This window comes from Crocodylus siamensis, chromosome 5 (assembly GCF_052110815.1).
Source record: "Crocodylus siamensis isolate JL-2025a chromosome 5, ASM5211081v1, whole genome shotgun sequence".
Lineage (NCBI taxonomy): Eukaryota > Metazoa > Chordata > Crocodylia > Crocodylidae > Crocodylus > Crocodylus siamensis.
Window position 1 is genome coordinate 110,031,643 of NC_143399.1, and position 26,438 is coordinate 110,058,080.

At 42.8% G+C, this 26,438-nt stretch overlaps 1 long non-coding RNA gene across 3 annotated transcripts in view; it reads right to left on the bottom strand.

The window, feature by feature from the left end:
• The window catches only part of LOC149864444 (uncharacterized), a 91,515-nt gene that overhangs the window by 10,820 nt on the left and 54,257 nt on the right, over positions 1 to 26,438 (bottom strand). For all 3 annotated transcript variants that reach the window (XR_016442522.1, XR_016442520.1, XR_016442521.1), the window contains one exon: positions 19,506 to 19,635. This is a non-coding gene — a long non-coding RNA (uncharacterized LOC149864444). The remainder of the gene's footprint in view (positions 1 to 19,505; positions 19,636 to 26,438) is intronic.

The window sequence follows — 26,438 nt, forward strand, 5'->3', positions numbered from 1 at the left end:
GGGTGGATCTGAACAGGATACAGTTCAACAAGGACAAGTGCAGAGTGCTGCACCTGGGGAGAAGGAACCAGCATTATGGTTGTAGGTTAGGGCCTGACCCTTTCAACAGCACAGAGGCAGAGAGAGATCTTGGAGTCAAGATTGACTCCAGGATGAATATGAGTCACCAGTGTGACAAAGCAATAGGCAGAGCCAACCGCACCCTGTCATACATCAACTGGGGCATCACTAACAGGTCCAGGGAGGTCTTGCTCCCCCTCTATGCGGCGCTGATCAGGCCACAGCTGGAGTACTGTGTCCAGTCCTGGGCACCGCACTTCAAGAAGGAAGAGGAGAGGATTCAGAGGAGGGCCACTCATATAGTTGAGGGCCTCCATGGCCAGCCCTATGAGGAGAGGCTGAGGGACCTGGATTTCTTTAGTCTCCGCAAGAGGAGACTCAGGGGCGATTTTTTGGCTGCCTATAACCTTATCAGGGGCCACCAGCAGGGACTCGGGAAAAGTCTGTTCACCAGAGCCCCCCTTGGAGTCACCAGGAACAATGGCCATGAGCTGAGGGAGGATAAGTTTAGCTTAGATATTATAAAGAACTACTTAACTATAAGGATGGCCAGAGCCTAGAATAAGCTTCCCAGGGAGGTGGAGCTCTCACCTTCCATGGAAATCTTCAGGAGGAGACTGGATAGGTACCTGGCTGGGGTCTTATGACCCCTCACACCCCCAATGCTCCTTCCTGCCCATGGTGGGGGGTCGGACTCGATGATCTGTCTAGCTCTCTTCCGACTCATTGATTCTATGATCATCACTTGGGGTGCTCTGGTGAATAAACTTTCCCCCAGAAACTGGTGGTCACCCCTGATAAACTTATAGGTGGCCATCAGGTCACCCCTGAGCCTGAGCTTTTCCAGGCTAAAGAGCACCATGGCTCTCAGCCTATTGTCGTAAGGTCTGTTTTCCTGACCTCTGATCATGTGTGTGGCTCTTCTCTGGACTCTCTGAAGCTTCTCCACATTCTTTTTGAGTTGTGGAGCCCAAAACTGGATGCAGTACTCCAGCTGCGGCCTCACCAAGGCTGAGTACAAGGGGAGAATGACATCCCGAGATTTGCTTGAGAAGCATCTATGGATGCAAGCCAGCATTTTGGTCACTTTACTATCTGCAGCATTGCATTGCAGAATCATGTTCATCTTGTGGTCAGTGATTAACCCCAAGTCTCTTTCTTCCGTAGTACTAGCCTATAAGGATGCTGCAGGTTTTTCCTCGTAAGATGGAGAACCTTGCATTTTTCGGTGTTAAACACCGTCAGATTCTTGTCTGCGCATTTGCTGAGCCTGTCCAGGTCAGCCTGGATCACCCGCCTTTCACCTGGCATGGATGCTTTGCCCCAAAGTTTGGTGTCATCGGCGAACTTGGCCAGTCCTGACTCCAATGTCCACATCATTAATGAAGATGTTGAACAATGTAAGTCCAAGGACAGAGCCTTGAGGGACTCCACTGGTCACAGGACACCATGATGAGTGACTGTCATCAATTACCATCCTGTGGGTCTGACCACGGAGCCAATTTCCCTGTCAGCCAATCGTGGTGGACCCAAGGCCACAACTGGGTAGTTTCGCCAAGAGGTGATCATGGAATACAGATCAAAGGCTTTTTTGAAGTCAAGATATATGACATCAATCTCTTCTCCCTTGTCCAGGTGATAGGTCACCTGGTCATAGAAGGAAATGAGATTGGTTAAGCAAGATATACCCACAACAAACCCCTGCTGGCTATTCCTTAGGATGTTGGTGTTGGCCAGTCTATTAAGGATGGCCTCTTTAATAAACTTTTCTAAGATCTTTGCTGGGATAGAAGTCAGGCTAATGGGCCTGTAGTTAGCCGGATCCACTCTCCTCCCTTTCTTGAAGATCGGCACCACATTGGCCTTCTTCCAGTCTTCAGGTATTACACCAGAGCACCAGGAGTTTTCAGAGATCCATGCCAGGGGCTGGGCTATGACGCTTGCCAGCTCCTTGAGTACCTTGGGGTGCAGATTATCAGGGCCGGCTGACTTGAAGGTATCCAGCTTCTCAAGGTGTTCCTTCACGAGGTCAGCATTGATGGAGGGTAGGGGATCCCCCTCACCCAGATTTCCCTGTCCCATAGCAGGCATGGGCATCTCATGTGACTGATGAAAGACTGACGGAAAGTACCTATTTAATAGGTTGGCTTTTTCCTGGGTGTCAGCTGCCAGTTGCCCCATCTGGTTTAGCAGGGGTCCAACGTTGCCCTTGCTTTTCCTCCGGCTCCCCACATATCTGAAAAAGGACTTTTTGTTGTCCTTGATGCCTGAAGCTAGTTGGAGTTCAGTTGCAGCCTTGGATTTCCTGGTTTGGTCCCTGCAGGACCGGACCAGCGTGGAGTAATCCTCCTTGGAGGTGAATCCCATCCTACATCCTTTGTAGGCTTTCCTTTTAAGCCACAGGAGGTCCGCTGGGTCCCTGGAGAGCCAGGGGGGCTGCTGTGCCTTCTTGCTGCCTTTCCTCCATGTTGGAATAGATTTACCTTGTGCATTGAGGATCACTTCCTTGAGAAGCAACCACTCTTCTTGAACTCCCATCACCCTGGGGTCATGGTCCCTGAGGGCCTGACCGACTAGCCTCTTGAACTTGTCAAAGTCGGCTTTTCTGAAGTCAAGGACTTCTGTGTTGCTGACTGACTTGCCAGCTTTATGGCAGATGGTGAAGGTGATCAGCTCGTGGTCGCTGTCACCCAGCTTCCTATCAATCACTAGGTCACCGATTAGGTCGTCCCCTGTAGCCAGTACCAGGTTGAGCAGCGCTTTGCCTCTCGTTGGCCCATAGACTTCTTGAGTCAGGTAGAGGTCAGCCACGCACGAGAGAAAGCTTTGCGACCGCTCGGATTTTGCTGAGTGATCTTCCCACGAGATGTCCGGGTAATTGAAGTCACCCATGACAACCAAGGTCCTGGAGCAAGTGGCCTCAGTCAGTTCCCGGGCGAACTCCTGGTCAAGCTCAGGACTTTGAGTGGGAGTTCTGTAGTAGACTCCCACCGTTGTGTCCCCTGTGCTGTATTCTCCATGAACTTTTACCCAGAGGGTCTCTAGCTGTCCATGCCGGTCACCAACATCAGCTTGCAGGGACATGTAGCTTTCCTTCACATAGAGAGCTACACCCCCACCCCTTTTGTCAACACGATCCCTCCTGTACAGGGTATAGCCATCTATACCCGTGGTCCAGTCATGGGTGGAGTCCCACCAGGTCTCCATTATCCCTGTGACATCATATTTCTTTGCACTGAGCAGGAGGACGAGCTCCTCCTGCTTGTTTCCCAGGCTCCTGGCATTAGTGTACAGGCAGGCAAGTGTCCCCTTGGGGGCTCTTGCCTTGCCCACAGATTGTGTCAGGGCTGGAGCAGGGGTGGGCTCCCTTAAGTGCCTTGGTCCGCTGGCTTTGCAAGGGTCGCTCAGCGAGCCAGCAGTGGCAGTAGTCCCCCCATCCCCCAGCGGGCTTAGTTTAAAGCCCGGTGGAGCAGGTCAGCCAGCTTTGTTGCAGGCAGGTCATGCTTGACCTATCTCATCTCCTTTTGCAATCAGGTAACTTGCCACCTGGATAAGGGAAACGAGGTTGATGTCATATACTTGGATTTCAAAATTATCTTTGACTTGGACTCCCACCATGTCCTCATGGTTAAATTCATAAACTGTGGCCTGGGGGTGAACCACAAAATGAACATGAGCCACCAATGAGATGCTATAGCTAGCAAAGTGAACAACACTCTGGCATGCATCACAAACAAAAGTAAGGATGTCATCCTCCAGCTCTACTCATCATTGGTGAGCTGGAGTACTGTGTCCAGTTCTGGATGCTGCATTTCAAGGCCGGTGTAGAAAAGTGGGAAAGAGTCCAGAGAAGGACCACATAAATGATTAGTGGTCTGGAGAACAGACCATATGAGGAGCGGCTGAAGGACATGGGACTGTTCAGCCTGGAAAAGAGAAGACTCGGGGGGATTTGGTGCCAGCCTTTAAGTATATAAGAGATGAACATCAAGGTATAGGAACTGTTCATCAAGGCACCCAAGGAAGACTAGGAATAATGGTCATGAACTGATAGATGATCACTTCAGACTAGCTGTAAGCCCAAAACTGGACACAGTACTCCAGCTGCAGCCTCACCAAGGCCGAGTACAACAGGAGAATGACATCCCGAGATTTGCTTGAGAAGCATCTATGGATGCAAGCCAGCATTTACTCGCTTTACAAGCCACAGCATCACACTGAAGGCTCATATTCATCTTGTGGTCAACCATGACCCTCAAGTCCCTTTCATCTGTAGTGCTAACCAGCGTAGCACTGCCAAGCCTATAAGCATGGTGCAGGGTTTTCCTCCCAAGGTGGAGAACCTTGCATTTTTTAGTGTTCAACACCATCAGGTTCTCATCTGCCCATTTCCTGAGCCTGTTAAGATCTACCTGGATCACCCTCCTGTCCTCAGGTGTGGATGCTCCACCCCAGAGTTTGGTGTTGTCGGCGAACTTGGCCAGTCTGCTTCTGACACCAATGTCCACATCATTGATGAAGATGTTAAATAGTATAGGCCCTAGGAACCCCACTGGTCACAGCACACCAAGACGATTGGCTCCCATTGACCACCACTCTCTGGATCCTACCACAGACCCAATTCCCCGACCAGTGGATCGTGGTGAGGTCGAGGCCACAGTTAGCCAGTTTAGCCAAGAGGTGATCATGGGATACCAAATCAAAGGCTTTTTTAAAGTCATGATATAAAACGTCTATCTCTTCCCCCTTGTCCAGGTGATAGATCACCTGGTCATAAAAGGAAATGATATTGGTCAGGCAAGACCTACCCACAACAAACCCATGCTGGGTATCCCTCAGGATATTTCCATCAGCTAGTCTGTTAAGGATGGTCTGTTTGATCATCTTTTCCAGGACCTTCCCCAGGATAGTGGTCAGGCTGATGGGCCTGTAGTTAGGCAGATCCACATTCCTCCGTTTCTTGAAGATAGGCATGACATTGGCCCTCTTCCAATCATCGGGCACTTCACCAGAGCACCAAGAGCTCTCAAAAATCTGTGCCGGTGCTGAGCTATGATGCTTACCAGCTCCCTGAGTACCCTTGGGTGTAACCCATCAGGGTCGGCTGACTTGAAGGTATCCAGCCTATCAAGGTGTTCCTTCACGAGGTCAGCTTCAATGGAGGGCAAGGAAGCTCCCTCACCTGGGCCTTCCAGACCCCTAGTTGGCAGGGCCGTCCAATGGGCCTGGTGAAAAACTGACACAAAGTACCCATTTAGCAAGTTCGCTTTTTTGCAAAGTACAATAAATGAGCACAAGCATGTGTAACAAAATGTTCAAATGTGGTGTGGAGACAACTTTACAATGTACAATGAGAAGAAGACAACTTTAATTGGGCTTGCAGCACCAGGGAATACCAGTAAAACCAGAATCAGGATCAGTTTGCAGGCTAACGCTCAGGGACCTATAGTGGGCTTTGGGGGGTAGATTTCCATGAGGGCAGGGGGTTGGTTCGATTGTTGAAAGGGTTGTCCATCTCAGGTTGGGCGGGGGGCGGGTGGAGGGCTAAAAATAGCCCAAGGCCAGGGGTGGGGATAGGAAAACCACAGCCCTGTGGGGGAGATTCCCCAGCCCTGGTTCTCTGCTCTGAATGTGTACAGATGTTCTATTAGATTGGGCATGATTAGACCCAACTAAGTTTGGTGCACTTTTGAGGTTCATGAAAGTTAGGTGAGGCAAGCCATTTTTTAATCAATCTAACCTCTGGGGAACATCTGAACATTTCAGCACTTAAATCAACCTAATTAGGGATCTAAGTGTTGGGTCTGTATGTGGGTGAATTTAGTTAGATTGGATGGCCATTTTTAACCTGATCTAACCTCCATGATCATCTGTACACACCCAAGAAGGCTCTCCCTCAACCTGCTGCACCACATCTCCTGTTTTTAAGCACCTGTGTGCACTCCTGCTGCCCATGCAGTTTTTAGTCTTAGGGTTGCTCCAAGCCAATCTATATATTGAGAGCTGGATTGCCAATGGGAAGCCCTGGATCTGACATACATGGCACACATTTAATTTAAGGAGCCATATTAACAAGCCAAAAAGATGTTCCACAATATGGAATATTTTTGTGTCTGATTTGTTCTGCTATGATGCCATAAATTGGGGTTCACACGTCACATGTTAAATTAATGTTACATACGATTTATACTTTCATTACACCATAATTATTAAATGTGCCAGAGCCCCAAGATTGTATTTTACATTCAGCATCTAATTGTACTTGTGATGGTAGGACTGCGGAAAGGGAATCTTGTAGAGTAGACAAATCTGCTCTGCAAGGTGCACATTTAATCAATTATAATTTATTTTGCACAGTTAAACTGGTAATTGTAAGGTGGGCTGTTTTCCCAAGCAAAACTGTTTCTTGAACCATTCACTTTCAATCAAATGTATTGATTTCCAATAGATTTTTCTTTTGAATAAATTAATTTCTATAGAGATCTGAAATAATGATGATCATCTTTGGGGGGGGGGTTGCCATGAATTTTACAGAGGGCACCAATCTATTTTAGCTGCCCATTGAAAAAGGGAAACCATAAAAAAGGAAGATTGATTTGAGAATGGAACAAAGAGGGAAGAAGGCGGATAAGACAAAAGAAGGAAAATTAGAGAAAAGCAGAGAAGCGGAAAGATCTTAGCACCATGATAGTACAGTCACTATTGTTAAGTAAGTAATTCAGGAATACATCCTGGCCCTTTCTATACAACAGTAGAAGAGGGCATTAGGGGTCTGTTGCTGCCTTTGACTGGCGTACTCTACTGTTGCTTCATTCTTTATGTGCAAAGGATAGTTTCTTCCACAAACCTGCTGTGTTGTCCCCTCCTACCTGCCATTCAGACGAGGACACAAAGAGTAAGATCCCTGGTTATTTTACTCCTTCCACTCCCAGAATCCCCAGTACCACAGCTAGGCTGGCATATTAGGGAAAATGACCAGCCTCCAGGAAGCATACAAAAAGATGTAGCTGCTTATTCTGCCCATGATCATTAATTCTGCAATGTAATTCAAAGAATTCATAACTGGTAATAACAGAATTCGGATATATTCAGAAAGATTTCTAAGTCGTTAAAATTCAGCATAAACAAACATATAACAAATGACTAGACTAGGGTTATTTCTATAGAATTTTATTTGATTTAATATTTCAAAATAAATGCACTGTATTATTGTATGCTCTTATATAAGTTCCATTTTATATGTACTTTCCTGACCAGTACGCTTTCTCTGTTTCTTATTTTATACTTCACATATTACTTAAAAGGGCAACAAGAGATTTTGAAAGTTGTTGATGTTGTTTTTGTCTTTGAGACAACTGAGATTAGAGTATGGGTTATCTTTGTTTGTTCATCTGCATATGTACCTTTACTGTACTGCCTATCATATATGACATAACCCTTCATGACATTTTAATTATTCCCATCTCAAATACTGTTTTATGTCTTTTTATCTTAGATAGAGATGACCTAGTCCTATGCCATAGACAAATGAAGACTTGAAAAAAGATTTGAAAAAAGGAATGCCATCTAAATATCATCCACAATATTTCGATTTTATAACTCAAAAAGGTACTTGAGCCTGCATTTGTGTCTAATCTTAAGGTCTCTACTTTGGTAATAAGAATTCTACATCAGTAAAGTCTGTTCAATTCAATTTTTTGTTGGTAATATACTTTAAAAGTCATTTTAAGCGGGTTGCATAACTATGAAATTTATCCATGCTTCTTCCCAGAAATAAGGTGTTGGGCACAATAGTACATAATCGTAGAATTAGACAGTATATTATAATGAATATGGAAAAAATCAAAATTACATAAATCTATTCAATTTTGGCTAGGTTTACAACCTCAATATTATTTATTAGAGATCTATTGAATTTTCTTTCATTAATAAAATCAATCATTAAAGAAATCCATAATGTGTATCAATTCACTGAAAGCACTAGAATGTGAGTGCCGAATAAGTTATATATTCATTGAGATTGCCCTGACTCACTTATCTCAAAAAGTCTTATTGTCTGCCAAAATGCTCCATCGTAGATCTGCCTCATTCTAAAATCTGTCTGGAATGTTTTCTGATAGAAACTAGGTTCTCTAGTGAGAGTCATTTTTCACAAAATGAAAAATTATCCCAGTTTACATGGATTTTTTTTTCCTGGTCAAGAACTTCAGCATGCCAAAATTGTAATAGGTCAGCTAAAAACTGAAATAGCTCTGTTTATATATATTGCCCCAGTATCTCATGGGAGTTGGATTCAATTGCTTAATCCTTCATTCTCATCTGTAGGCCTGGATCCCTAGTCAGACTATATCTCCCAGGACAATATATGGTTACTTCCAAGGCAGAAGAGGGATTTGAAATCAAATCAACTTTCTAGATGAGTCCTCTAATCATTAGCCTATCATACTGAAGGCATCACTTCTATATTTTAAGGATTTATCCCTATTTCACTTTTTGCTAGCCCCAGGCAGCTGCATCTAATGTCCCCTTGCCAGGTTGGTGGCTGTACTGAAGCAACTAACCCCCTTTTTTTTTACAGGGAGCAAGGGTCCTAATTTAGATGAAAGGAAACTGGAAGTCAGGCATTTTAGAGTCTAATCTTTGACACCTGAGTACTTTAACTGTATCTCATTAGTAGCTGCTATTTTTCAATTGTGTTCATTTTATGTGTAAAAAAAATGTGCAAGTGAAAATTTGCATTAATCACAAAGGATCTTAAATATCTTAAAGATATATTGTCCCATACATATATGGGGCTGACATTTTTTTCAAATGAAGACTCTACATACCCTCAAAGTAATAGTAATTTCTAGTATAGCAGCATCCTTATTCCTACATTCCTATTGTACAGTGATTGAGCTGTACATAAGATGCTGCTTATCAACTGTCTGTTCTGCACAGTTTATAATATTCAACATAATAGGCCCTTGGATGGTGACATTGATCCATGGTTGACTGTGCACTTTACTGCTAAACACTTACTTAAAAACAAATGTAGGGAAAGAAAAAGGTTTTAAAGAAAGAAAAACAAGCATCAACTGTGACAGGCAGATAAAGTCATGGAGACAGGCTCACATACTAAATTGCAAAGCATCAAAATCTCTCAAATGTGAGGATTTCTATTGCGAAAAAAATGCAAGCCATAATTTGAGGTAAGTTTCCTATGAGGGCAGGCATTTCTTTTCTTCTTCTAGTTAATGATTTCCTAATTCCACAGCTACAGTAGAGTCCTCTCAGGATCCATCCCAATTTGCTTCTCTCAGGATTTGGAAAAAAGTAGTCATATAACCTCTTTACCTTCTGTTGTGTAAAGCTGTACTTTTCATAGTTGGATGGGTATTAATATAGCTGTTGTTATTACTTTTATGACTATTATTGCAGAGAGGAAAAAAACATGATTAATTCATAGTCTAGAACATGTCAAACATTATTTGGGATCACATTTAAATAATTAGAATACTAATTTGATTATGAGACACTTTTTTCCTCGTATGTAATCTATATGGTCAGCCCACCCCACCTTTTCACCATTCTCCCCCCTCTGCCTTGATCCTCAGCCCCAAGAGATATTGATAGATTTTTCAGGCTAAAATAACAATCAGATCAGCATACAGCTGATTTCAAAGTGCTTGTCCTTGCATTTCTGGCTTTAAAAACTCTCTACTACTTTGGCTAAAAGACCAGACACCAAAACTAGTTAAAAAATAAATCAATCAAAACAAAGTCTGTCTCATCTATTAGGTATAAAAAAAATACTCCGAAATCCCAAGTGTCATAACAGTGCATTAATATCTAATATATGTGCAAGTTCATGTGTAATACAAATATAGCTGTGATTTTAAAAATACAATGTTTCTTTATGTGTTCAGTGTCCCTTTAGAGTATCTAAATCACTACCGTGGCACCCATGAGCTAACTTTCTAAGAGTGTGCTTGTTTACCTGCTCCTGTTTCACAGAGGTCAAATCTGGAAGCCATCTCTCTTGGCATGCTTGAGAGCCACAGGAGGGGGTGCACTTAGCCCCTCATGAGGGGGCAGCTTCACTGACTCATTTTTGGCTTTGGAGAGTACAGAGTCAGAGTGTGTGAACAGGGTGTGCTTGTTGGCATTGCAGTCAACTGTGCCACAGAAGCCATGGAAACATACCCTTAAAGCAGTGGTCACTAAACAGTGTATCTTGATCCACCCGTAGACTTCAGAGCCTCTTGTGGTAGATCTCAGAGCCTCCTGGAGTCAATCTGAGACTGAGGTGGGGGGCTGAGTGCCTGCGTATATGCAAGCACATGCCCCAGCCCAGCAGGTCAGTCCATGGGGGAGGAAAGGGACAGGGGGTAGATGGAGGCCCCCATAGTGAGGGACAGTGCTGCAGAGGCAGGAGCAGGGGCAAGTTGGCATCTGGGTGGGACTTACCTGTTGGGGAGGCATGTTCTCAAATAATTTTTTCTCCCTTTGCCTCTATCTGCCCCAACCCCTCTACTTTCCCTCCCTACAGACTTACCAGCTGGGTGTGTGTGTGTGTGGGGGGGGGGGGGTTGGCAGCGGCACACAGTACATCTTGGGTTGTTTTTAAATGCCACGGGTGATCTCCTGCTTAACATGGGTGGAGACCATTGCCTTAAATGTCTAATATTACATGGTGGATGCATTCAGAAAATCAGGACCCTTAGTGATATCTCAAGTTAGAAATCACAATATCTACATGGAGAGTGCAGCTGAATGTATTATCTACTTGGAAAGTATGACTGCTTTAGGATCTCATCAGAATGATACCAAAGATCCCGTACCCTTGTGATCCAGATCAGTCTCTTTATGAACAGTGTGCTGTTAGGCCACTGCTGAGTGAGGGCCATGGATCTACATATGATTTGAACATTTACTCAATTAAAGTAGATGTAATGAAGATAATTTTTAATACAGCACTTTGTACTTCCCTGAAGAGATAGGAAGGGCTTCCCTGCAGAGGGACAATGTGAAGAGACAGACAGTTTGCTCCCACAGGGACATCGTTTGCCCTAAAGGCAAGTGAAACTGCTCTGCAGGCAACCCTCTTTGAAATGGGAGGAGTTACGTAGCCCCAGCAGGGTTTGAATGAGAGGAAGAGTCCTGGCCTGGGACTAGCTGAGAGGGCTTGTTTAAAATGGGAATCAGTTCTCCTGGGGAGGAGAAGAACAAAGGAAGAGAGAGACGGGGGAGGCCAAGAAAGGACATCACCACAGCTGTCCCTTGGAGAGCCCTGCAGAGGTGGTGGTGAGACGATGCACCAGAGAGAAAAGTGCACCCTTTCTTCCTCTCTTCCCCCTGGGAGTCCTGCCAGGGCAAGCACCAAAGAGGACCTGGCTGCCAGGAGACTCTGAGCCTGGGAAGACCCTGCTACAAGCCCCTGTGTGGCGTGTGTGAGCACAGGAGGGAAGGGGGATGCAGGACTAGGAGGAGACTGCTTGAGACTGCCCTGGTTTGCTGCCTGAGTGAGAAGGCATTGGGGAGGGGCAGGCTCAGGTCCTGGAGGGATCTCTGGGCTAGAAGGGTAGGGACTGCTCCAGCCACCAAAATTCCCTGTGCAGGCAGAGACCAGGGAAGGCTGCACTTGTCAGGTGCTGTGAGACTGCTGGGCAGGGGGACACTGCTACAACCTGCAGCCCAGACATCGCTACCTGCTATGCCAGGGGACAAGGGTCAGGGCAGGAATAAGCTCTCTTGCAGGGAACACAGGGGAGGAGCCACTGCCTGCTACACTGAGACCCCCTGAAGCTCCTGCAAGGGATGCTAGCAGCAGGGACCTGCCCATAGTTCCTGTGCCAGTCCTGCTCCCTGAGAGACCAGGTGAGAGGCAATGTACACAGGGTCATCATAGTTACTCTGGAGCATACAAGTTTTAGACTGAGTGTGTAAATAAGTTCTTGATGGTTTATTAGTTGGTGTATCAAGTTATTTATTTATTGGTTACTTATTTAGCATGGGTAATTTGTATGCCTTTCTCTGTGTAAGTTTTATCTGAGAAGGATTAACCCCTCAGCCACCATCTCCGGGTTATGTTGTGTAACTTTATTTGTTTTATTGTATCAGTTATTTATTATCTTGTAAATAATTAAAATCTGTAAATAGGCTTATAAAGATCTGCAAGGCTGTTTTGATTGTCAGGGGAGACACTCCATTCAGGGACACTGCAGCAGCTACCCAGGGAGCTGAACAAGGCCACTGGCTACCGGGTACCGCAGAATCCCACTATTCAGGTGAGAACATGGGCAGCGTTGTACCCAGGGTTACACATTCATTTTCTGGCCGTGTTCATTTCTTAAATAATTCTCAGAAACAATGTGATTTTTCATAGTTATAGGAACTGTTCACTCTTATGCTTTCTGTTTAACCTTATCTTACTAATCTCTTGTCTGGAGACCAGACACCCTACCAGAATGGGGTCCCACAAAATCTACCCAGCCACATGGCCTTGCTGGGAATACCCCAAATTATTGGATTCTTCTTCAGTTCAGAATAACTGCCTTTCTAAAAGAACCACTAACACATTTTTTTACATAGGCATAACCATCTACACAATACCCATTAAAGCATATTTTAGTTCATGTTATCCCTACTAGCTTGGTATTCTGGCATCATAGCGTTGTTTTCCATTTCCCTTGTGTAAAAAAATGCTCAGGTACACCAAAGGGAATCTACAGTTATTGTACTAACTGTGAGTATCACCTGAAATACTTGCTGACAGGCAAGGATCTTCCTTAAACTCTGTCAAGTACAAATTGGCAACAGTGCCCCATCCAGATCACTCGAAACCCCCACTCATGAGAAACTAACCTTGAATTAATATAAAGCCTGGTACCATAACAACGTAGATGCCAAAGAAGATACCGGTGCCCAAAGTAACTAAAACGTAACTAATAGTGCGGTCTCAAATCAGCTGACTCAACTGAAACTGTAAAATCAGATTGATGTGCGGCTCTCACCCTCTTGTAACCAAACAGGCTCAGTACCACACAAATGAAAACAACCCCCCCGTCCTGATGGCTGGGCTGACAGGAGAGAAAAACCTGTGTTGAAACCTGAGCAGACAAAGGAGAATCCGTTTGTAGTAGTGATTGGCTGACACAGAGTAAAACTAGATAAAAAAAAGTTATAAAACCTTTGTTCGGGGAGACCGCCATTCCACCGTAACTCGAGCTGGACTTGACGTTACCCCCCGGGACTGATCACCCCAGTGTCTCCTGCTGAACAATCCCCTCCAGCGTAATTCCCCATTTTCTCCGGAGCGTCTTGTTTCGATTCTTTTACCATATCTCGCGATGTGCACCCATTTGTAACCACCTGAACCGCAATTCAAGACGCATGCCTGCCCTATCCTCTAGCCATCTCATCAAGGGGAGTGAGTAAATAAACTTTCTTTTGCTTAAAACTGTTACATTTCCAACCCTTCCTCCTCCTGTAAATCCAGATCAGTAACGAACCAGAAGGCGCTGTATAGCCCCTCTCTCAGTGCACGGGACAAACTCCAGCTATGATAGTCCCATTTTGCATTATCCAGCACAAGTAAAATTGCCAAGGACCTCTTGCCTGTATTAATTTTAATCAGGTTTTCCTTCTAGAGTAGACTATCAGCCCATACAAGTAGGTTGAAAATGGGGCAGAATGAGTGCAACTCTCCTTGATCTTCTTCAGTAGAAAATAAGTTAAAACAATGGTGGAGAGGAAGCTTCCCTTTGGCCTCAGCTTTTTCTTATACACAGAGTAACTTGCAGTAGATGTCACATGGCCAGAGAAACACTTTGAAAACTTGTTCTAATAGTGCTTCTGTGATGAAATATCACACTCTGTATTTCAACTCAAAACATATTTTAAAAATGACTTATAATTATAAACTCTTGAAAAGTAGAGTTCATCATTAAAATGCTGACAGCTAACACAATGTAATAACACTATGAATGAAATAAGGAAAATGCTGCACTAGAAACATGCAAAATAAGGTGGGAGAGATGAAGATCCATCAATGGTTGGGCCCTGTAATAACAATGAGCATAGTGTGGGACCTGGGCACCTGAATCTAATGAATTAATCCCTGTTCAGTACTCCATCTTAAATAGAACTTATTTCTTCTCCAAAGTCAGTCTCAGTATGACATGGAAAATTACAAGTTTTGAATATGACAATAAATCATTATAATTTGTTCATTTATGTTTTTTCTGCTTATGTTTTTCCATATGGATATGAAATGCCTCAATTTGTCTCTGGACTTTGATTAGAAAAAATGTTCAAACAAGAGACAGAATACAAAGCCGAGTTACAGATCAAGCTGAAGGATAATTTGATAACATTGTAGGTAAATTTTAATGTCTATTTTTTTTGTTTCACCTGGAATATCTTGTCTGAAATAAAAGTCACTCTAGATTTACACAGAAAGCAGATTATTGCCCATTTAATAACACATAAAGCGTTGTTTTGTTTGCATTTAAGGGGAGAGAACTCTCAGTGAAGTACTAGTCAATATGCACAATGATGGAAAAATATAATCCTTCAAAAAAATCTTTTGTTCTAAGACTTTTCCAAACACATTCAAGTTTGAAGGTCATAATGGTTAGAAATTTGAATTTTGAAACAAATCTGTGCAAATGATAAAGTACAGTGAGGGTATAAAAAGATTAAGAAAAAAATTTATTTCACATATAGAATTTATCTATAACCCACTGAAATTATTGGCAAGTCAAGCATTTCCTTTTTTGTCAACAGCTTTTGAATTAGCCTTATTGGCTTTGAGGGAATGTACTATTTTTAACGGAGCTGCAGGATTCAGAATTACAAGGTTGCTTGCTCATGGAACAATATTCTTAGATGATTTTGGCTACAATTTTCAACACAATTGGAAAATGAACATGAAAATTATTAATAAAACTAGTTTCAGAGGTACACAAAAAGAGGGCAACTAATTGGGTGAGAGAGCAACACAAAATTAGGCCTAATTTACTAAGGATATCTGGATTTGGCAGTACCTCATGGGCAAAGCATAGTGTTTGGCTTCTTCAGATATCAGTCTTTGAAAACCAAAGAAATCTTCCACATGTAAAGTACAGATGAATATAAACTACAGATGAATTTAAGTCAGAACTGTAAGCTATGCTAAAACCTATGATGTGTAAGCTAAAGGGAAAAAGGATGGCCATACAGTTACAATATTCAATGCAGGTTGCTTAACTGTAGAACCAAATATTGAAAGCCTACAAAGGATGGAGGACGGGATTCACCTCCAAGGAGAATTATTCTGCGCTGGTCTGGTCCTGCAGGGAGCAAACCAGGAAAGCCAAGGCTGCAACTGAACTCTAACTAGCTTCAAGCATCAAGGACAACAAAAAGTCCTTTTTCAGATATGTGGGGAGCTGGAGGAAAAGCAAGGGCAATGTTGGACCCCTGCTAAACCAGATGGGGCAACTGGCAGCTGACACCCAGGAAAAAGCCAACCTATTAAATAGGTACTTTGCGTCAGTCTTTCATCAGTCCCATGGGACACCCATGCCTGCTATGGGACAGGGAGATCCAGGTGATGGGGATCCCCTACCCTCCATAAATGCTGACCTCGTGAAGGAACACCTTGAGAAGCTGGATACCTTCAAGTCAGCTGGCCCTGACAATCTGCACCCCAGGGTACTCAAGGAGCTGGCGAGAGTCATAGCCCAGCCCCTGGCACGGATCTTTGAAAACTCCTGGCGCTCTGGTGTAGTGCTTGAAGACTGGAAGAAGGCCAATGTGGTGCCGATCTTCAAGAAAGGGAGGAGAGTGGATCTGGCTAACTACAGGCCCATTAGCCTGACTTCTATCCTGGGGAAGATCTTAGAAAAGTTTATTAAGGAGGCCATCCTTGAGGGACTGGCCCAGGCTAACATCCTAAGGGATAGCCAGCACAGGTTTGTTGCGGGTAGGTCTTGTTTGACCAATCTCATTTCCTTCTATGACAAGGGAGAAGAGATTGATGTCACATATCTTGACTTCAAAAAAGCCTTTGATCTGGTATCCCATGATCACCTCTTGGCCAAACTGGCCAGTTGTGGCCTTGGCTCCACCACAATCCGCTGGCTGGGAAACTGGCTCCGTGGTCAGACCCAGAGGGTTGTAATTGATGGCAGTCACTTATCGTGGTGCCCTGTGACCAGTGGGGTCCCTCAAGGCTCTGTCCTGGGACCCATACTGTTCAACATCTTCATTAATGATGTGGACATTGGAGTCAGGAGTGGACTGGCCAAGTTCGCCGATGACACCAAACTTTGGGGCAAAGCATCCATGCCAGAAGAGAGGCGGGTGATCCAGGCTGACCTGGACAAGCTCAGCAAATGGGCGGACAAGAACCTGATGGTGTTTAACACCGAAAAATGCAAGGTTCTCCACTTTGGGAGGAAAAACCTGCAGCACCCTTATGGGCTCGGCAGTGCTACGTTGGATAGCACTACAGACGAAAGAGACTTGGGGGTCATCATTGACCACAAGATGCACATGAGCCTCCAATGCGATGCTGCAGCTAGTAAAGCGACCAAAATGCTAGCTTGCATCCATAGATGCTTCTCGAGCAAATCCCGGGATGTCATTCTCCCCTTGTACTTGGCCTTGGTGAGGCCGCAGCTGGAGTACTGCGTCCAGTTTTGGGCTCCACAATTCAGAAAGGATGTGGAGAAGCTTGAGAGAGTCCAGAGGAGAGCCACGCACATGATCAGAGGTCAGGAAAACAGATCTTACGATGACAGGCTGAAAGCCATGGGACTCTTTAGCCTGGAAAAGCATAGGCGCAGGGGTGATCTGATGGCCACCTATAAGTAGTATTAGGCTACTGCTCAGTTAGCATGCAAAAAAACCTGGGTGCCAGTACTACTGCCCAGTAGCACAAGTAACTGTGCATTAATTCAGTACTTAGTTACCCAAGTACTAAACTTAATGCACGGAAACTACGGAACATGAATTAATGTGTAGACGCACCCTATATCAGCTTCACTATATAAGGAGCCTGAACCAAACTATTTTTGCCATTTAGCCATACAGGTCAATTGTGTAAGGCCCAGACAGAGTTTATTACAGTGAACTAGCCTTTGTAAAGAGAAGTAAAGAGAAGTAATAGGGCCTACAGAGGTAAGACTAAGAAGAGATTCTGTCCAGAAAAAACAGCTTGCTTCTTTCAGCATCTCTGACCTGTTGATTAATTATTTACACAAAGTAGGACAGTTCCAACAGGAGGGGCTGAACCAGAGGCTGAAGTTCAGGTCCTCACCTTGGATGCAAAAGACCCAGATTCAAATCCCTACTGCATCATTACAGTGCTGTTACAGCACCATTTGGTGAGAAATACTGAATCAGATGAGCACGTACTTGTACTTAGCCTTTAACATTCCAAATGTGTGTCCCAACCACCAAGCTGTTAGTCCATACATATTCTGTAGAGATGAGAAAAGCTTCTTGATAAAAAAATGTAGCAAAAAATGAATTTTTGTAATGGTTCTAGTTCAATTAAAAAGCATTTTATGGCAAAGGGAAAAAACATCAGAATTTTCCCCAACATCCCTAATCAGTAGCTACTTTCAGATAACAGTCAACCATAAAACTATACCAGCTTTCTAGCATCATTACTGATTTGTCAACATGACTCCTTTACAGAATGGGAATGCATAACAATTTCAGGATTAGGTCCATAAAGAGAAAATAAAAGTGTGTTGAAATTGAGGAAAATGTTATTTTTAATATAATGGCCTATTTAAAATAAATTTATCCCATCTTTAATTTAGTACTAAGAAGTAAGTGCAGCAACTTTTGATTTTAGGTGTGAATAATACAATTTAGACACGAAACTACCTAGTTTCTTTCTTCCATCATTGGACTTTCTCTGGAATTCACATTGGTATTGTAGTTTCATAGTTATTAGGGGCTGGAAGGGACCTTACAGATCATTGGGTCCAGCCCCCTGCTGAAGAAAGGCTGCTGGGATCAGATGACACCACCAAGATGAGCATCAAGATGCTTTTTAAAGATCGCCAGGGTAGATGGCTGTACCACCTCTGTGGGGAGCCTGTTTCAAACCCTCAGCACTCAACTTGTAAATAGGTTTTTCCTTGTGTGTAGCCTGATGCAATTTTCAATCAGTTTGTGCCCATTATTACTTGTCCTCCCCTGGAGGGCCTTGGTGACTAAATGTCCCCCTAAGCTCTAATGTACATCCCTGGTGTGCTTCTAAGCTGCCACCAAGTCCCCTCTGAGTCTTCTCTTCTCCAGGCTGAACAATCCCAAGTCTTTCAGCTTCTTCCCATATGATCTAGTCTCTAGGCCTCTAATCCTCAGTGTTGCCCTCCTTTGGACTCCTTTGGACTCTCTTGAACTTCTCCACATGAGGAGAAATGATCAGAAGATATAGCCCATTGATTTATTTGAGACTATTTACTTCAGATACAGGATTAGGATACAAATCAAGATATGAAACACGCAGAATTTATTTCTCCTCTGTTTTCTATCTGCTCCATGATTTCCATGCATTTCTTAGTTATAACTTTCTGTACAGTCTCACCAGTTTTTGCAAGTGGAATGCAAGTGGAATGCAAGTCTTGGATGCAAGTAGGGCTGACAGGCTGTGTCTATACAAGACACTGATAGTGCAGTAGTTTGTTACTACTGTGCAGTAGTGTCGCATGGCATGGAGCATGACCTATAAGCCATTCAGCAATGCTACTGTGCACTAACTCTGGTTACTACACAGTCATTTAGTACCTGTATATGCAAGTACTAAATGACTGCCCAGTACCACCTGCATAGTCAGTGTCTCATGTAGATGCAGCCAACTTGTAATTATTATATATTAGTTCGGCTGAAGTTTCCTTCTTTTTTTTGTTTTTTTGTTTTTTTGCTGTTGTTGTTTTGATTGTCTTTATCTTTTGTCTATTTCTTAAATACCCTCCATCTCAGGAAAAGTATGGTAAGGCTCCCAAAGAACAAGCCATACAATCACAATGTGTACTGCTTGAAAGATAAACATCCAATTTTCCAGTGGTCTCAGATGTGAGGAACATCTGTAAATCCAAATGGAAAGTATAATCCTCCCAGCCCTTTAAAATTGTCACCAGATGTCACTCATAACACTGGTGTATGTGATGGTTAAGTGAAGTTGGTTTCAACTAAGTTTGTAGAAGTTTATGTGCTCTTCTGGAGCTTTATCTGTGCTGATATTAACCTCTTTGGTCTGTAAATTGAGCTGGAAGTCTCATGGGATTAGAAGACATCAAAGAATCATTAAAGTAACCCTGGCAGTTGAGAGAAGACAGGAATCACTTGCAATGAATGTAAAGAACAGTTCCTCTTGAGTCAAACAGACACAGGAAAGACCTTTCAGTTTTCTTTGGCTCTCCTAACATCACACATAATATATAAAGAATGCTTGATCTTACCTGATATCTCTGCAAAGGTTCTGCCTAAGGAGGCATGTGGCACTATCGAAATATAGTAACATGCCTCACCCACTCTTTCTGTATGTGAAATGGCTTCTGATTTGTCGAGATCAATAGCTGCATTGACAGTCTATAGAAGACAATAGGAAAGACTATTACAAGTCTAAAAATCATATTTGGGGGAAAAAAATCCACCCAGCATAACAATGACAGAAGAGCCAGATCAGTTGCCACAATGCCACTGAGTGGTAGAGGTAATCGTGGGCTCTGACAGACATGAGTTTATTGCGTGATCAGCCACTGAAGGTACACTACAGCCATGAACTGACAGAAGTGCACAGCTGAAAAGAACTTTAAAAATGCCAGATCATCTGACAATCTGAACCCTCATTATATGAAGGTTCAGAGGAAGGTGCTCCAAAGCAGAGCGTCTTTATTAACATCTGTCAGCATGGCCAGGAACAGCCCTGCTTCCCATGCTGTCTTCAAAATGGGAAGTGGGGGAGGCTCACTCTGTGGGTTTCCCAGCCAACACTGAGGGAAAGAGAAGGAGGCAACCCCTAAAATAAGCTCCCTCCATTTCTTTCCCTCCTCCCATTCTGAAAAAAAGCACTGGGGCTGGGGAGGGGGGGAAGGGCTTTACTAAGGGAGAATAGCAGCAATGATGCAGCTGCTCTAAACTGCAGCTCATATCCTAACCCCCAGGATCCAATAGAAAATGTCTGTTTGGTCCTGGGGATAGCTGTAACTCATGGTACTTCCTGCAAAGTGACATGAGTTACAGTGGGGAGCTGCACTTCTGTCTGTACCCCATATGACACTCTTACAATGGGATCATACTTGAGGAATCTCAGTTAATGTGACTTATCATGTAACTATTTAACCCCTAAATAGGAAAACTTCTGCCTTTTAAGCCACAATCACAGAGTACTTTAGAAAATAGGGAAAGTATCATTTGTCCCCATTTTAAAGACAGTTAAACTAAGTCATGCAGGCTACACCTACATGCTCACTTTCCTGCAGCGTAGACTAATTACATCTGCAGTAAAGCATCACAATCTACATGTGTGCAGATAGTAGGGTGCAGTAAACTAATTAACTATGCCATAAGATAGTACTATCCTCACATTACTATCCTATGGTGGAATAATTAAATGCAACTGAAAGCAAGGCTAGCTGCTGACTGCAGACATAAATGGTGCCCAGACTACCCAGGCACCAGGGGTCCAGACTTCTGCCTGCCTCCTAGCTGCATGGCTCTGCAGTTTCAGCAGCACTCATGTCCCAGGCAGCCCTTCCACTGCCCAACACCATCACCCAGAGCCTGGGGCTGATTCCCTAAGCCTGCTGCCAGCCCAAAGTTGCTCCAGCTCACTTCAAAGTGCTGCTGTCCTGGTCACAAGTGTAGACACAGCACCTGGGAGTAGTATACTCTGGTGCAAACTGTTCTGGCATTTATTACATTGCCTTAATTTCACTTGTAAATGTACCCACAGTGAATAACTGAATTACTTAAAATCAGAGTGGTTAAATGAGAATGATGGGAATAGATTATTAATGGATTGGGGGTAGAGATTGTCTGTCACTTTGAGCTTTTAGACTGCATAATGCATTAGTGCCCTAATCTGGTTGGCACTCAACCAATATATTTCACTAATGTAATAATGCAATATTTCACTAATGTGAAATAGATATCACTAATTATTACTCATGTTCCTTTAGAAGATAAATCTCCTGACATAGTATAGCTCCTGGGTGATCATCCAGTTTGTCTATTCAGCTTTTCTAATACACTAAATCAGTGTGGAGAGATTCATGGTAACTACACAGTGCAGTGGAGTGATACTCCAGAAGAACATTTTCCCTCTGGCCCTATGCCAGCTGTGCTCTTTGGGTCTTAGTTCTGGTCTCTTCTGTACTCTACACTAAATGGGTGGTTGTGCGGGCCCATGAAAACAGCTTTTGCCATGATAGCATATGTGTTTCAGCTACATGTATTAGACTCTAATTAATTTTTAGCAAACTTAAAACTATGACCATTCTGGGGGAATATGCCCCTAAAAACATTTCATTTTAAAGTGCAACTTGTCATCCAAATGCTTTTACTATGCTGACATGCACCTGCCAGACACTACCTGAAGCAGAATTGCAGTCATATGATTAATGGATACAACTCAGAGTCCTTTCTGTAGGATGGTGCTGCAGGGCTCTGGTCATTTGTGATTTATTTATTCTCAGTGCTGTGACAGCACAGTAAGTGCTAGAAATGTAGCTAAGACACCAGTGTTTCTAAAACTTTGTTTAAAGAAACAGACCTACTAAGTCTCTTCACCTATATCAATAAGATTTTAAAAATTCAAATGCTTTCAGACTTGGAAGATTGTACCATAAAAATATCCACTGGTAAAAATAATAGAAACCTCTGAGGAAATATTGCAATGTTTTGTCCTCATTTTGAGAGAAATTGTTTGGGTGGTATTTTCCATATGGAGAGATTAAAGATTTAACTTAATCCCTTCAGATGACAATTTGCTTTACATTTCCCATTAGAAATAGCTGAATTCTCTTTTTCTCCGCATGATTCTTGTAGGTTTTAATATTAGTAGCTATTACTGTCCTTGAGCTTTAAGTTTCTTCTCCTGTGGGACATATGTTGCTCTGCATGGTAAATACTATTGGGAACATCTACACGTGCAATTACGGCACCTGAATAAACTTCAAAGCAATAAACTTGGCTGTTTATTCAGATGCAGCACATGGAGCATAGGAGGAACAGTCACGGCTGGCATGGGGTCCCAAGGGTCAGCATTCCAGCCTAGGGCTACTCCCCCCAACTCAATGTGCTGCAGAGGGACTTTCTGGGATATGAGGGTGCTCTGGTGTTGGACTAGCCAGCAGGCAACCCATGCACTGAAGCACCTTCATGCCCCAGCCAGCCGGGCAGCATTGACATGTGCACTACTGTGTTTTTTTACTTTGCAGCAGGATAGTACTTGTAATAACCAACAATATTTAGTAAATTAGCTTATTCCATCTTAATAGAGAAATTAGTTTATCCCAGATTAATCTCCAGCACATGGAGATATTAATATGTTTACTGCAAGCTGATTAGTCAACTGCACAGTAAATGTTTCATGTAGACATGCCTGCTGGACTATTGCCACTGCTGGCCCACTGAGCAACCTTTGCAAAGCCAGCGGGCCAAGGCACTTAAGGGAGCCCATCGCTGCCCCAGCCTTGGTACAATCTGTGTGCAAGGCAAGATGAACATGAGCCTGCAATGTGATGCTGTGACTAGCAAAGCAACCAGAACACTGGCTTGCATCCATAGATGCTTCTTAAGCAAATCCCAGGCCATCATTCTCCCTTTGTACTTGGCCCTGGTGAGGCTGCAGCTGGAGTACTGCATCCAATTTTGGGCTCCACAATTCAAAAAGGACATGGAGAAGTTTGAGAGAGTCCAGAGAAGAGCCACACTCATGATCAGAGGTCAGGAAAACAGACCTTACGATGACAGGCTGACAGCCATGGTGCTCTTTAGCCTGGAAAAGCTCAGGCTTGGAGGTGATCTGATGGCCACCTATAAGTTTATCAGATGTGACCACCAGGATCTGGGGAAACGTTTGTTCACCAGAGCGCCGCAAGGGATGACGAGGTGGAATGGTTATAAACTCCTGCAAGACCGTTTCAGGCTGGACATAAGGAAGAATTTCTTTACTGTCCCCCAAGGTCTGGAACTGCCTGCCATCAGAGGTGGTTCAAGCACCTACATTGAACACCTTCAAGAGCAAATTGGATGCTTATCTTGCTGGGATCCTATGACCCCAGCTGCCTTCCTGTCCTTTGAGTGGGGGGCTGGACTCGATCTTCTCAGGTCCCTTCCAGCCCTAATGTCTATGAAATCTATGAAATTTAGTAACATTATGTTCCTGCAAATTAGGCAAAAAGTAGACAGTAACAGTCTAGGCCTCTGTCATATGTAGATCATTTGGGTTAGTTATTGTTCCATATGTTGTTATAAATAACAGTGATAAATCATTCCAAACAGGTTTCTTAAAGTATAAATCCTTAGATTGAAAAACAGTTCCCCCGCATCCACCTGTACAAAAACATGGACCAAGAAAAAGTTTGTCTCATGAAGATGCTGTTGAAGATGACAGATTACATCTAACCAATGAGCTTCCTGTTTGGGTTATGTCTGCGGATGTGATATGAGAAGGGAACAGGAAGTTCCCAGGAGAGTCCTGTTTTTGCTGATGCAGTACAGCTATTTTTGATAGTGTTTATATCGTGTGTAGTCAATCAGAGCAGGACCTTAAAACCAAGGTCCGGAAGAGAAGACAGTACAACCAACACAAATTCAATAGCACAAATAAAATGCTTCACCACTTGTAAGCAATGCACTCATTTCAAATTCAAACCAGCAAAACCTATATATCTCATATTGTGTATATTCTCCCTCTCTCTATTTATGTATATGTACAACACACACACACACACACACAGAATTTTGACTCACACATACAGTACAATGCAAAGACAATATCATGCTTAGCTTCTAAATAAAGTTTTTGGGGGTAACCGAGTAAGTTAGCATTTTAGCATAAATTCTGTAAGCAAGAGAATATAGTTCTACTGTGTGTAGGATGAAAACATTTCATCTGTGCATATAATATAATGTTCCTGACATTTACGTTTAGGTATGTAGACGGCATGAGTCATATCTGTCAGGTTTCTCAGCATAGTTGTACCAATTCTTGCCATAGCTTTCTGCTACTGATATAGACATTGCCCTTTAGGGGTCTTTAGATCTATCTCAATGTTTTCCTTTTCTACGTTCTATCATAAATCCCATCATGCTTGAGGATCAAATGCAAACTTGTGCATAAGGTAAAAGGGAAGATGCTCATTACAAATGATATACTTCAAGTTATCTCATTTGAATCGCAATGAAATAAAACTATTCAAATATTAATTAACTGATACTATGGGATGTACCAAACTGGACATTATAGAAATATCCTAAAACAGGCCTATTTATTTGCCAAATGAAATGCACTTTGCCAAGTGCAGGAAACTTCTTCACACTAGTGGCCAGACTTAGTGCTAATTACTGACACACTCCACTTGTGTTAAACTGTAGATTCTCACTGAAGTCAGTGGACTATGCTTATTTAAATTATTTAGCAATATAATGCCATATTACCACCAATGATGTTAGAAGTAGGTGACCATCATAGTCCAGAAGTCAAACACCTGGGAGTGGAGTGCCTAGAAGCTTCATCACACATTTCTTGATAGAAATCACTGGTTGTATACACCTCTCATCTTTATGCTATATATAGTTAAATATGCTATATACAGTTACAAATTATGTAGCTGTATTGAAGACTACCTGAAGAATTCAGGAAACTGGAGCTCAGGTTTTATGTTTTGGGTTCAAAGTGAGACAGGGCCAGAATATCCAAATTTGAATAATCCAAACTTTGTATAAATTAAATGAAACTGTACCTCTGAAAATGTGTTGTCCTTGTTCTTTCTCTCACTCTTTTTTTCCCTTCTCTCTTTTTAAGAGCTTTGCACTGCTTTATTCTTCTTGTCTATTTCATTGTTTATCAATAAAACAGCAGTCGGGTTTTGCCAGTCATCTGTTCCCTAGTGGCAGGACAACAGAGACTTGACTCCTCTTAGTTAAATTTTCCTCATTGGCAATCTGTTTCAAACAGTAAAAAATCACAGGCCAATCTGGCATGGATTGGATGCAAAAGGCAATGCAGGATAAATCTGCGTTTATTTACTAGCATATTATATTGCAGAAGCCTAGCATCTCCCTGGGTTGTTTTGTCTGAAACCCTCGTAGGCTAAAAGTATAGTGTCTCTTTTTAATGCTACTGTTCTCTGCTACAGCTTAGCAAAACTGCTATAATTTAAGTCTATCGTGAAACACCTAGCTAGGAAGTGAAGTAGGAAAACTACCCTGAAGGTGCTCCCCACCACTGGTTTAAGCCATTCTGGAGACTGAAATTTTGAGAGTAGTAGCAAGGGAGTATCCTCAGGACAACTTCAAGGTCCCATTTCCAGAACTGGTACATGCAAAAACTGTTTAGATGTACCTTTTTGTACCCATTTGAAGGTGTAGGAAATGATTTTTAAACGTGGTTGTGCCTAGATACCACTGTTGGTCAAGGATCAGCAGCCAGCTGCCTTTGAAAATGATGAAATAGTTTCATGTAATAGAATATTGGGGGGAAAAAACAGAAATAGCCTGGGACACATTCAAAACCCTTAGACTGATGCACACTGGAAACTGCCTCCATACCGCTGCCGACAAAACTCATAAAATTAAAGAGGAAATTGTTTGCATAGTTTCTATATTTCTCTCTTAAGTATTCTATATGCTTCTATAGTAGCCAGCACATGTAAACTATTTTCTTTATTTCAATTAATAAACCTATCATAAGAACAAAAAGAATGGCTGGTCAGGAAAAAGCCATATGTTCAGTAAGATTATATCCTTTAGATTTATTTAAGCCTCACCTCCCAGCTTTGTAACTGGATCATTTAACCCCTTTGTCCATAAAAATGTCTTAGTTGGCTTTTAAACGCATTTATTCTGTTTCCTATCTTATTTCATATGTTGCCAAGTAACTAAAACCACTGAAGCTAAGTAGGTCACCTAACAGTCTTCTCTTCTCCAAAAGGCATAAATCTCACCTCTCTCCTTTCCCTTAACAACAGATGCACTGAAAACCTGAACTCTTCTCAGGCAAAAACAGTGATTTTGGCGTTAAAATAAAACCAAGTAATGTAATTTAGACAATATTTATCTATTATTGTTGTAAGGCAGAAATGTGGGTTTGATTTGTATTCTAGTCCATTCCATTCCTTTTTTCTATTACAGTTTTAGAGTAAGTTTATGGATTTGTATACAAT